We start from the raw sequence: 14,080 nt of genomic DNA on the forward strand, positions 1-14,080 counted from the left end.
AAAGTGGTACAGGTGTCCGTACAAAGTCATCCTGATTCGGTCGAAATTCACGGCGAAATAGAAATGGTAATAAATTCTAAAAAAATGATATTGCATCTTTGACAAAAATTCAGGGGGTAGCGGAAATGTTGGCAATTCAATTTTAACAAATTTTCCTAATTTCGCGTAAGTAGGATGGTGAATAATGGGGTTAAACCGAAACTGTCCAAGGTGGGTCCGGTCTCCCCTACCACATTAATGTCTGTTGGATGAGGGCAATAGAAGAAGGTATTGGTCGTTGTCATTTTCGCGACCTTGACACGACTACCTCTACGGGGTATTCGTCATCGTATCTTTCATTATCCTTAAATGAGTCGTTCAATTTCAGTGGAGCAACACACGAGAAAACGTCGGGCATGTTTTAGTGTCAAACTTTGGTTCCAAATTTGTTTTTGGTTTTTTGTTTAGTTCATCAATAAATGGATTCTGTTCCATATTAACCTGTGTTTTAAAATTTTTTAAATAGTAAGTATTAATGAGGACATCAAACGAGATCGAGTTACATTTCAAGTTTTAGCATTAAACACTTCGTTAATGATGCATAATTTTTGCTGGTAACTAACGGGAGAATCGAAAGACATCATTCTGTGAAGCTTTAAATATTCGAAAAATGTAGTATGTGTTATCAAAACGGTGACAATCATTCTTGAACTGCGGACTTACATATGAATGGTTCATTTGTCATTCAGCTTTCTCCCTCAACCCCCCCCCCCCTCGCTTAATCGTTCCCCACTCGCCTAACTTGGCAAGGCCAACGATGAGGCCATTTTTCACCGATAAAAATGTTGAGCGGTTTACATAACAACGCAACACGTTGCCTCAAAAATTGATACAAAAGATTACACGTCTTCTTCTTAGTGCTATGACTAATCTGGCATCATCATTAGTATTGAGAAACAAATGCGTGTCTGTGAGAAAAATGCCATAGCCTGCACCAAGAAAGCCAGATGAACTAAATGGGGATAACTGAAATAAGCTTTTCTGTTAAATTCAAGATCGTTACGAGGTAGGGCGAAACAACTACAGATGTATTCTTCAATGATCCAATCACCTGTGTTCCATAGGATAATCCCACTGTCCCTATAACATAAAGAAAATGAAATTTCGGTCACGTGATTTTCAATGCCAATAAATACGGTGATATGCCTCAATATATAGTCAACCAATGAACTGAACTGTTAAATGGATGGCCTGGCCTGAATCAAGTTGCTCATGTGATTGTAAAAGATGCTGGATATAATTGGATTGTGCTGGATAAATGACCGTGTACTGCTTCACCCAAACCTTCTGTTATGTTTAGCGACATGTTCCAGAATTGGCATGAGCTCAGTCAACCCTCTCTTAAACTTTGAACATTGAGACTTATCGTCTTGCAGACGCGTTATGTGATCTAAGGCCATACCTAGCGGGAAAAGTCAATATAGAAGAAAATAATTTCCATGCAAACAACAATATTAGCAAGGATATCCAATTACCGAGAACCATCACTTTGACAATGACATCGTCTTTGGAAGTGGAATTTAATAAAATATTGTTCGTCCTGTTTGAAAATCGCGGTTCCCAACGAAAAGAGGCGCTGAAATTTAATATGCGGCTCGTTACATTCGAGTCCTTCAGTGCTGCAGCTCGGTATACCGAAATGCGCGGTGTAGTACTCCGGGTGCCTTCGTTGTGTACTATTTGGGAGCATCGGTGTAGTAGCGTAGAGTAGGGGAGGTAGGGCGCAATTGGAACACGCGGCAATTGAAAAAAAAATTCTACCACTTCAAGTATGTAAGAGATTCAGTTTAAAAATTTTGAGGTAACGGGAATTAGGGTTTTACATTTTTAGAAAAAATTGGAGGCTTTAGACTCTAAAAGTTTTCCAGCTATCCCAGAAAGTTGTTTTTTGACTGTCCATTTCTAGTTTTTGCCCAGACAATTGTTTCGTTTTCACACCTAAAACGATGGAGGGAATCATTAAAAAAGGTCTTGAATCATTCTTCGTTCATTACGCAATAAATTGATAACATTAACTTTTTCCTAGCTAAATTTTATCCCCTATAAACATTAAAACTCCGTGAAGACCCATGATTGGGGCAATTGGAACACGTTGTTCCAATTGCGACCCTTCCGTATGCGCGTCTCCCTTACTGTAGTCTGGCAACGGTGTTCGCTACGCAGCGTATTAGCCAACTTGGTCTCCGTCACCTAGGCCAACTGTTTGGCTCTTGCATTGAGCCAGACAGTTGGCTTAGGTGACGGGTTTTTCGAAGTCTCTTCTAACTGATGCCCTTATTCCTGTTGAGCGCAATTGCCTGTATGTCGGCTTTGACATTTGAATTTCGTCTGCTTAAGTGACGCTTCAGTGATTTGTTTTGACATTTGGACATTTAAGTGACATTTTTAATTTCGTAGCAGTGAAACCCAAGAGAAGTAATCGTGTAATTTTCAAAATGGAATCTAAAATCAGGAAGCGAGTCGTAGTATGGGAGGAAAGAGGACCGAAAAAGTGTAGAAAAAAATATATAAAACAACAGATCCCAAGCAAATCGACTGGGCTTCGAGTTAAAAAGCTATTTGTGATCGATAACGTCAGGTGCAAACAGCCTTCGGTCGACACTATATCAAGTATAACTAACACTAACTAACACTACTTATCAACCCATTTTTAAAGTAACGTTTGGTTATTTTCAATAGGTAACATGTCTGCGATGGAATACCCAGGCACTTCAAGTGTTTTCCAATCTGATGCTGGACCTGCTGCGAATACAGATATCCTTTGTCCGTTTGTTGAGGACTAAGTAAAAAATTATCAATGATTGCAATTCTCTCACAAATTCTCGTTTTAGATAACACAGATCTACTCGCTGTCCTACAAAGAAGCCGAACAAGAAATCACAATTCAAGTCAACTCATTTTTAAAGTAATGTTTGGTTTTGTTTTAAATATGTAACATTGCTGATGCGATGGAACAACCAGGCACTTCAAGTGCTTTCCAATCTGACACTGGACCTGCCTAGAGTACTGGTAACCCGTAACCGAGACTGTTTGTTCAGGACTGTAAGTAAAAAATTGTCAATGATTACAATTCCCTCACTAATTCTCGTTTTGTATAACACAGATGTACTAGCTGTCGTACGTAAGAACTAATGAAGCATTCTTATGTGGAGACATAATAAGCCATGATACTTGATAGCTGGACCTTATTTCAAGAACAGAAGAAAAGTCCCAAAGGTAGATCATTATTTTATGGAATGCACTGTATTGTTTAATGTTTTTAATATTGGTTTACAAGGGTAAACGAGATGCTTGTGCATTATGAGGTAGGTTTTCTGTTTTTAAAGATTAATAAAAGATCTAAAAATCTTTGAATCATTCATCTTTTATTTCTGGATTTTATCCTCTGGGTAACAACAAAGTTTAGAATTACATTCATTGAGGTAAATTATAATTTCTTGAGTCCTGGTGCCGGGGCCACTTTGGAGATAAAGGGTATAAGGACCTAAATATTTAGTTGTTCTTCAGGCATTCTTTTTGCTTAAAACATGGAAAGTTAACTGTTTTACCTCGCTATTCTTTAATTTCATAAAAGTCCCCTGAGCCGTTTTAACAAGAACACCTTGGGGCGCCTTCGCCGATGGAATTAGGGAGATTGGCGGTGATGTAACCGATGGCGAAGAAGCTGGACCATTAACTCCCACAGCAACCGGACGTTTCGTTACTTTACTTTGAGATGTATCGCGGCTCGGCGGTGAAGAGATAACAACTGTTTGCGACGTAGCAGGTATTTGCAAACAAAATTTCCAGAAGTGATTGCGCAGAAGATAGCGGAAGCTCTCTTGTCTCAATGGAACCATTATTGGTAACAGGTGCATTGGCAGGTAAGGAATTTGGGCCCTGCGCTCTTACTGTTGAGATAAAAATTGTTATCAGGTAAATATTTGGACAGAAGCATAAAGTATAATACTTACTCTTTTGTTGATCATCTACCAACTTCTGCCATTGGTCAGAAAGACAATTGCCAACTCTGTTTTTTAAAAACTGTTTGGCCAGTGGCCCAAATGACTTAACGGTGGAAGACCACACTTTGTCATTAGGAGATGCAGCCAGCAAAATATATTGACCGTTGAAATCCTGTGCCAATGATGCAAGCTGTGAAAAAATAATGTTAAAATAAAATACCCTAGTTTTACTATTGTCAACATGAATCTTACCCTCTCAGTAACTCGGTCCATCCTGTTGTTCTTGGTTCGTGTCCTGCCCTGTATTGTCTTGCAATGCAGTGCACGTTTAGTGGTATTGTGATTAGCCTAAGCAGAAAATGTATAATAATGCAATATAAAAGGTTAAGGTGTAATTTGAGATACTTGCTTTAACAAATTCAAGGTTTTTCAATGCTGTGGACTGCCTCAACCTTTTCACTTTTTGGTTGTTTGCACAAGATGTCTCAGTGATTAATAAAACTTCTTCCAACTCACTTGTTTTTTCCTTTTCTTCGCTTGAATTTGAATGTAAAATTATGTTTTCCATCTCAGAGCTCGATGAATTTGATAGATCTTCCATGGCAGTGTTAATGCTATTGTAAGGACTCCCGATAAACTTTAAAGTTAAATAAGTTAGTTAGATTATGTGTTCTATTGCTCATGTTGCGGTTGCCCCCCCCCACTTGACTCTTTCGCCTCTTGTTTCGTTTTTTATTACCCTTTCTTCGCATAACGTGGGGTCAACGACAAGACATAAATCACTCGACCTCGCGTTTCGCGTAACATTCTGGCTCTGTTGCGATGACCCCACGCAAACTTAGCGTTCCCACGCCAAGTTGGCGTCATCAAGCCCAAGTGTGGTATAAAACCCACGCCTGAGATGTGCCTCGAGAGAGTCTTTTTGTAACGCGTACCATTCAGTTTCTTATCTAAGTGTTTGTGTATCTTTCAACGTTACGCCGAAATAAACTTGATTCAACACTCCACAACTGTCGTACTCTCCTGGTCATATCCTCAACATCCCAAGCCGAGACGCCGCTTCCCGTTCTGCCGTGACCGCCACCAGCTCTCTCCGACGCCACAGCATCCTCAACCCTTCGGTAACCATGGATCCGATGTAAGTATCATCACACTCCCACCCTTCTCTCTCTCCTACCGTTGTTCTCTTCATATCCGTGCAGCCGACGTGACTGGCTGACGGATCCTAACAAATATAACTGTGTACCACGCACAATGACCAGAATATTAGATAAAGATATTAACCTGACCGTTGTCAGTATTGTTTTTATTGTTGTGTGTGTCGTAATCACCCAGTTGCGTCAGACGTGACTGGGTCTCGATTATTGCATGTGGTGGCAGTGAAGTCGAACCGTGACGTCGCCGCTCGAGAACCGACGAGCCCGCTACCAACGATCTGCCCTTTCGGAACGTACCACGAACGTTACACGCTGCACGCGACGCTAAAGTCGAAACGTGCGGTGGGTATCGGACGTTAAACGTGACTGAACGCGCGGGTCGTTTAAATTGCAATTCCCTACCCCTACCCATGTCCCTACTGTCAACGAACATACAACCAAGGCATCCGCAACACAACACGTAAGACCCACACGCGCACTCCCGAAGACTCACGACGACTTCCGCCGACTCCCGAAGCCACATTTACTCACGCAGACTCCCGAAGCCATATTTACTCACGCGCACTCCCGAAGACTCACGGCGACGCCCGCCGACTCCCGAAGATCACACTGACTCCCGAAGATTCATGGCGACTCCCGCCGACTCCCGAAGCCACATCTACTCACGCTGACCCCTTAGACTCCCGCCGATTGCCGGAGCCACGATTACTCACGCTGACCCCCGAAGGCTCATACATCCTCACGCCGCCTCCCGTAAGGAAAATCCCGCTGACTGCAATAGGAATCTCAACTGCCGAACCACTCCTCTACAACATCCGAAGATATGTCAAAAGGAGGGTCGAACTTCGAGAAAAGGATTCCGCTCTTCATACGCTGGGGAAAGTCCCTCCGTCAAACCTTCCCTTCCTTTAGGAGAGGAACAGGGCCGAATCAATCCGCTTCTGACCAACAATACATCGAAGACCAACTAAAGAAGTTCGTCGCAAGCTGCAAAGAAACGCAACCGGACGCGGCCTACTTCACCGCAGAAGAAATACAGGAGCACGCTAACGACGCCGAGTGGGAACGCCTGGGAGCCCGGCCCAAAACTCCACACCCACAGCCGTCCGCGCCCACCCAACAGTCCAACTTCCCCGAAGACCGCGCCGGGGAAGAAACCCTGAGTATCTAGAGAAAGAATAGACTATTGGACGCCGCGCGACCTCTGCTGAAAGACGCGTCGGACACCGAGGAAGAGCGAAGAGAATTGCTACGTCAGGCAATCACTCTCCTGCAAGAGGAAGATCCTTCCCTGTTACCAAGCGACGCCCCGAGGGCTTCTTTTTATAGCCAATATTGGAACACACTTATAGAAAACGTACCAGAAGAGGAAATCATTTTCGAGCTTCAGCATCACTTGGAAGCCAATCATCGAAGACAGTTGGACCCTGAACAGACAAGAGTTGCATTAATAGCCCTACTAGAGCTCCACCCACACTTAGCTACCCCCGCCCAAGTGTTCGATTTCCTAGACCTGCGGACAGGGTATACACCCATTCGACCAGGGTCGTACGACAGCAACAGCCTCTCCACGGACTCAGGGAACGACGTCCCCCCACCCCCCATCAGGACGAGCCCGCAACAACCTCCCAAACGTAGCCGAAGGGAAATTGGTCGACATTTCGGAAGCCGACTCCCCCGGAACCGACTCCCAAGGAACGTTGTACCACAACATCGAACCGCTAACGCGCGGACAAGCGAGTCACATAACGAAACCAATCGCCTCTAACCTCGTAGGAGAAAATACCGTTCCCCCCACGTCCACAAGCACCCCTATTTTATCCCCCATTATGCAACATCACCACGCCCTACACCCAACCCCCGTTAACGCCCTGGCCGACCCTTCATCGGTAAAGACGCCGTCCAACCGGAAGGTATCATTTACACCGATATTACCCACGTACAGCCCTACAATGGACTCACGGTCGACGGAACTCCAGGAAAATTTGGTGGATACGTGTGAGAAGGAGTTGACCTGACTTCTGGAAGCAGGCGTCGAAATCCACACTGCGGTCAACACCGCTTTATCCAGAACCCGAATAACACAAGGAAATTGCATCGCATCAGAGCAATCAACAACGAACGGGCATCTGAAACCACCCGGAGTCACATCCCTACCGGTACCACAGCCGAGACACAGTACCCTCTCCACTCAAGCCTCGACGTACGCACTGAACAACAACCACCAGTCGTCAATCGCGCCCAGCCTAACCATCGAAGATAAAATTAGGTTAGCCCAGCAAGAGCAGGCCATGCAGGCGTTCAGTTCGGTAACAATCTATTGCGACAGGCAAAGGTCCGGTCGTTTCGACGATTGGGTGGCTCACCTCGAGGCCACCCTTGACTTGGGTAATTTTGAAGAGGCGAGGAAACTCCGCCTCATGCGGTCCAAACTCTACGGAGAAGCCGCCGAAGAATTTGATAATTTCAAACTGGACAACCCCATTCGTTCTCAGGAGTACGCAGCCGTTAAAGAAAGACTTCTTAAACTCTTTCACTCGACCGAGACAAGGTCGCAAAGAAGTGTAGAGTTTCACAATATGAGGCAAGAACCCGAAGAAAACATGCGACGTTACGCCAACCGTATACGGAAAGCGTTCTACAAGGCTTATCCTATGGAAGGTGCCCTCGACGCCGCCACTGCAGCATCACGAGAGCAAATGATGATGGACAGGTTCATCGAAGGTCTCCAATACGACCTCCAACCCAGGCTGAAACACAAGGAGTTTCATTCTTTCGAAACATTAATCGATAAAGCAGAGTTAGCAGCAATGGCAATTGAAGAAGGCCAAGCGAGGGTACGCATCCAGGCTGCGTATGCGTCCCCTAACATTCCAAGCAACCGTAACACCGATCTGGCAGGAGTATTGGAGGCTCTAGAAAAGCTTAACACGAAAATAGAAAGAAACGCCTCCGACCAGAATCTAGAGTTACAGCATCGATTGAGCAATTTGCAACGCCAGTTGACACAACAACAACAAACAGCCAAATCACGAGACCCCATCGCATCGCAGCCCGAAGCTTTCAGGAGGACAGCGGTGTTGTGTGAGTTTCACAACACGTACGGAGGCCATACAACGGAGAATTGCATCGCCAGATACCTACAGCGAAACGACAAATGCAGCCGTTGCAACGAAATTGGGCATCGCCACAGCTTCTGCCCCATGATCAAAAACCCTCCACCCCCACCACCATCGCATACGGCAGAAGCGCCCTCAGCTCGACCGGACATTCTGCGGTCAAAGGCGGAAAACTAGACGCCACCGATCAGCTTGTTGGGCCCCTCGGTGGATACTCTAAGCCCCAACAATTCGTCAAGTCAGTATCCGACACCCCAGCAACCCAAGACTTAATCTGAACGTAGGAGACTGCTCATTCCGAGCACTAGTGGATAGCGGAGCAGGAAAGAGTCTCGTCAGCAGTACACTCTTCAACCAGCTCCTGAAGCAAGGAACCGATCTGGAACATTCAAAGGAGGTAGCCGTCGACCTCTTTGACATAAACAACAGGCCCCTGATCTGCCAGGGAACAGTAGTGTTAAACCTTCTCGTCGAGGACGAGAGGCCCCGTGAACCCTTCCAGCAAGAGTTCATCGTCGTTCAAGGAATTATGGAAGATTGCGTTCTAGGTTTAGACGCTCTTTACAAACATAAGTTCATAATCGACGGTCGTGAAAGGCGCGTCTACCGTGTGAAGGAGTCTGATCAACTCCAGACCGAAGACCAACCGACCATGATGGCGGCTCATCGAATAAAAGTACCTCCATCATCCGCATGCGTGGTGGAGAGCGAGAATAGTGACTTCAAGCTATCTCTCGACAATGCCTGTTTCTTCGTCAAAGACTTCCGTCTAGCCCCCGGACTCCGATTGGATCCCCTCGTCTCGACACCGTTGCAGAATGGATTGTTTCGCGTCGTGTTAATTAACGAGACCAACTGCACCATCAACCTGCCTCGCTACACCACCCTAGGGCACGAGACCGTCAAACCACGTACCTACGTGGCTTCTTGCTCCACCGAATCCCCCATTTTCCTCCCTGCCGTTCTCGAAGCCGCCCTTCCAGATGTCGACGAAGACGTCAAGAACAGTTTGCGCAACCTGCTCTTGACGAATCAGCACATCTTTGCCTTCAAAACCAGCGATTTTGGCAACACAGGGTTAGTAAAACATGGGATCGACACACAAGGCCAGGGACCCATTCGCCAGAGGCCTTACCGGGCATCACCCCGTCAAAAGGAAGTTTCGAAGAAGATCATCGAAGAGTTACTGGAGAACGACATCATACGACCGTCACTCTCTCCTTGGGCCGCTCCAATTGTACTTGTAAAAAAAAAAGACAGGAGATGACCGACTATGCATAGACTACCGAAAACTGAATGCGGTTACGAAGAAAGACTCCTTCCCCTTACCTAGAATCGACGACGTACTAGACTTGCTACACGGCCAGAAATGCTTTTCCACCCTGGATTTAGCCTCCGGCTACTGGCAGATAGAGATGGAAGAAGCGTCAAAGGAGAAGACCGCCTTCATCGTGGAGAACAACCTGTACGAGTGGAACCGCCTCGCGTTCGGCCTTACCAATGCCCCAGGAACATTTCAAAGGCTAATGAACTTCGTTCTGCAGGAAGAGATCGGGAAGACCTGCCTTGTCTATCTAGACGACATCATCGTGTTTTCGAAATCCCACGAAGAACACATGGAGAACTTAAGCAAGATTTTCGCACTACTGGAAAAAGCCAACCTCAGGGTAAAACTGTCAAAGTGCAAATTCCTGGCTAATTCAGTGCAAGACTTGGGCCACGTCATTTCAGCGAACGGGGTAGCACCAGATCCAGCCAAAGTAGAAGTACTAGCTACTTACCGTAGACCCCAAACCGTAAAGGAATTGCAGTCCTTCTTAGGGCTGGCCTCCTATTATCGCCGGTTCATCAAAGGATTCTCCACTATAGCCCATCCACTACTATCGCAGACAAAAGCAAGACCGCAAGACAAGATAGTGTGGGGTACAGAAGAAGAAAAGGCCTTCGAGTTCCTCAAGAACTGTCTGACGTCGGAGCCAATCCTGGCTTACCCAGATTTTACGAAGGAGTTCCTTATATACACCGATGCCAGCGACTACGGGCTAGGTGCCGTCCTGTCCCAATTACATGAAGGGAAGGATCAGCCAATCGCTTATGCAAGTCGGCACCTGAACAAGGCCGAAGTGAACTACTCAACCATCGAAAAGGAAGGTGCGGCAGTAATTTTTGGGATAAAACGCTTCCGCCACTATCTTCAAGATGAGCCGTTCGTCATCATCAGCGACCACCGACCATTACAATGGTTACAAACCTTCAAAGACGAAACCGGCCGACTCGGAAGATGGGCCATAATGTTGGTTAACCTCCAGTACTCGATCAAGTATCGTCCTGGTAGAGTACACGAGAACGCTGACTTCTTATCGCGGATCCCCGTCAACGCGGTTCAAACCTTCCCGAAAACAGACGACGCCATGCTGATCGAGCAACAAAAGGACGCCCTCTGCAACGACATCAAGAACTACCTAGAAGACGGGGCCCTCAGTGAAGAAAACAACACTCAGATCTGGGTGAAAGAAATCGACCTATACTCGATCTCCAGCGGCGTGCTGTTCCGCCGGAACGAACCAACATCCAAAAAGAGGCGACCCTTCGCCCAACAACAAGTGGTAGTCCCCTTAAGCTTAAGGAAACCTCTACTACAAGAGTACCACGACTCCCCAATCTCGGGCCACTTAGCCTACCAAAGGACCGTCCTACGGCTGCGGGATAAGTATTACTGGCCGACGATGCTCTCTGACGTCAAAGAGTATTGTCTGACTTGTGAATCCTGCGCCCTACAACGACGATCCAGTCTACGAGCCTTCCTGAACCCGCTAGACCTTGCGTCGAGACCATTCGAGGTACTGGGAATGGATTTCCTAGGGCCCATCCAGCCTCACTCTCTGCAAGGGAACAACCACATCCTCGTCATCACCGACTATTTCACAAAATGGGTGGAAGTCATCCCTCTACCAGACCAAACTGCCCTGACAACGAGTAAGGCCCTGATGGACAAAATCATTTTATACCACGGCCCCCCAAGAGCAATTATAACCGACCGAGGATCAAACTTCACCTCCGAACTCTTCTCGTCGTTGTGTAACAAACTACAGGTCAAGCATCTGAAAACAACCGCTTACCACCCCCAGACTAACGGCCTCACGGAGAGGTTCAACAGAACGGTCGTAGAAATGTTACGGAAGTACATGGACCAAGCATTCCCGAAGTGGGAAGAAATGTTAGGGCCAGTGGCTTTCGCCTACAGAAACTCCGTACACTCCTCCACCTTAGAGACACCATATTTTCTAAATCATGGTCGCGACCCTACGATGCCCATCGACCAATTCTTACTGGCTCGAACAACAAGCATCATCACGCCCTCCGATTACAAGAGCCAAACCATGCAACGCCTGCATGAAGCCTTCCTCTTGGTTAAGGATAATCTAGCCCAAGCCAGAGAGCAACAGCGAGCCCAGTACGATAAACGTGCTAGGGAATATGACTTCAAAGTAGGAGATAAAGTCCTCATCGACGTTAGGACACCGATGGCCGGCACCAGTAAGAAGCTTATTCCACGATTCGCTGGACCATACCGGGTTATCAAGGTGAACAGTAACCAGACCGTGGAAATCCAAGAGTGCCCGGGTAAACAGACGCAGCGAGTCCACGTGAACCGCATCAAGCCGCTGTACGAGTCCATGATCTGGAAGGAAGAGCCGACCGTCGACCACGCAGACCCCCGAAAACAGACCCCGGCCGCTAACCTCCCCGGCGAGTTGGAACTTCCAGTCCCAGCTAACGAAGAGCACACCGACCTCGACGAGACAGACCTCATCGACTTCCACGGATGGTCCCAGCCGATAGAAGGAGCCAGAGGAGAAATCTCAGTCCATGAGATAGCACCAGCGTCGACAACCCTAGACCCTCCCATTCCACTCACTCCCGCTATACCTCTCTTACCCGAACGCCACCCCGGTCTCCGACCCCGAAACGTCCTTAGACCCCCACCCAACTTCGAATAATAGAAATTACGGTAGAATTAGAGTAGGAAACGTAACCCCCAGTTTCGTATATACCAGTGTACCCCCATTATTTCATTATCCTTTTGATTAAGTAGTGTAGAAATTCTTTTTATATTTCGCGTTCTCAAACCCCTGTCATGTCTTGTACCCCTAGATTTTTTGTGATGACCCTATTCGCCTTTTCGTCCCTTGTCCCCGCGGCTGCTTTCAACGTCACCGTGTGCGATTGCGACAACGCAGTGAACCTAGGCTTCCTGAAAATGGAAGAAGACGAGTGTGCGTATGAAGTGTCGCCCACCCCGCCAACGCCGGTGGCTTATGCTATCTACTCCTCGCTTCCAGAAGTCAAACGGTTCGCTGGACACATATGCAGCATGTGGGAAGTGACCACAAAGGTTTACAAAGACTTCCTACAGTGGAACCAAGTGTCACACAGCCGCAAGCCCATCGAAGTAGACGCAACAACATGCCGACGGATGAGAGACTCGCGACACTGCAGGGGAAAAGCCATGGACATCGTCGGCCCAAACGCTTTTGCCCTGGAAGGTTACCCGTTCGTAGAGACGAGTTGGTTACAGACCACTACAGAAAAAATGACTAACTGCCGTCTCGAAGAAGTAACTCTGCAAGCGGAGTGCCCAAACTGCACTATCAGTTCCCCACTCGGAGATGCTCCTGGAGCAGCCAGTGGCTCCCTCCAGCACAACCTAGTAACCCTCGTATGGGAAGACTCCTGGAAAGAAGCGAAACAATGCGAACTAAAGATGATAGGGCACGGACTCGGCGTTAAATACACGACGGATAACGACACCATTTTCCGCGTACGTGACCCAGCAAAACAACTAGACTTCATATACTCAATGGAGAACAGCTCCGCCTGCGATAACCAGACCCGGTTTACGCTTCACCCTGTCCTGGGCATGGACAAAGTCGTCATCGCAGTACGAGAGAGCCCCAAGATGGAAGAAAAGACCGAAATAATAGCCAACCAGTCGGGCGAGGCGGTACCGTCATTAGCGCAGGCAGAGATCGAGTATGCAAGCCACACCCAATATATTAGAGACTTCGCGATGGAAATCTCCAATCATCTAGCTCGAGAAATACGTAATCTGCAATGCGAAAGCCGCAGGGCGGCCTATCATGCCGCCACGACAACAGCCCAATACGACAGCTGGCTAGCAGCCACACATCTGGATCTCCCTCTCTGCACCAAACTGGTAATAATAGGAACCTCCGTGTCCGTGCTACAGTGCTTCCCGCAAAACGTCACCTTCGAAACTGTCTTCACGCCTTGCGGCGCCCAACCTAAGGCCGGGAACAGTACGATCAGCATAGAAGGATGGGAGCTCACGAAGTACTCCGAGTGCTACTGGCACGCGAACTTCGTCAACTTTAACGGCAAGGCCCACGCTTTCAGGAATAACACTTGGACGCCCGTGAATCCCAGCTTGGCCATGCACGGCCGACGCCTAATTGACGCAACACCACTAGAAATTGACAATTCCCTAGCATGATAATGCAGTTACACCCCACCATAACATCGCACCCACTGAGCACCTCCAAAATCATGGCCGACATCTTGGCATACATCCAGCTCGGATACGTCACCGAAATGTCGGGAGAACGACATACAGACACCATACTCATCCACCCAAGCCAAGCAGGGGACATCTCCTTCATGGCGAGACTCGGATCCTGGCTCCGGAGCTTCGGAATTCTATCAGGAGTAGGAATGGCAATTGCCTTAGCCTTCCGGTTTTGTGGATTGGGTTCGCTCCTAGGACTCTACATCCCATGCTGTAGGTACTTCAACCCCTGCA

The sequence above is a fragment of the Daphnia carinata genome, chromosome 9 (assembly GCF_022539665.2).
Source record: "Daphnia carinata strain CSIRO-1 chromosome 9, CSIRO_AGI_Dcar_HiC_V3, whole genome shotgun sequence".
Lineage (NCBI taxonomy): Eukaryota > Metazoa > Arthropoda > Branchiopoda > Diplostraca > Daphniidae > Daphnia > Daphnia carinata.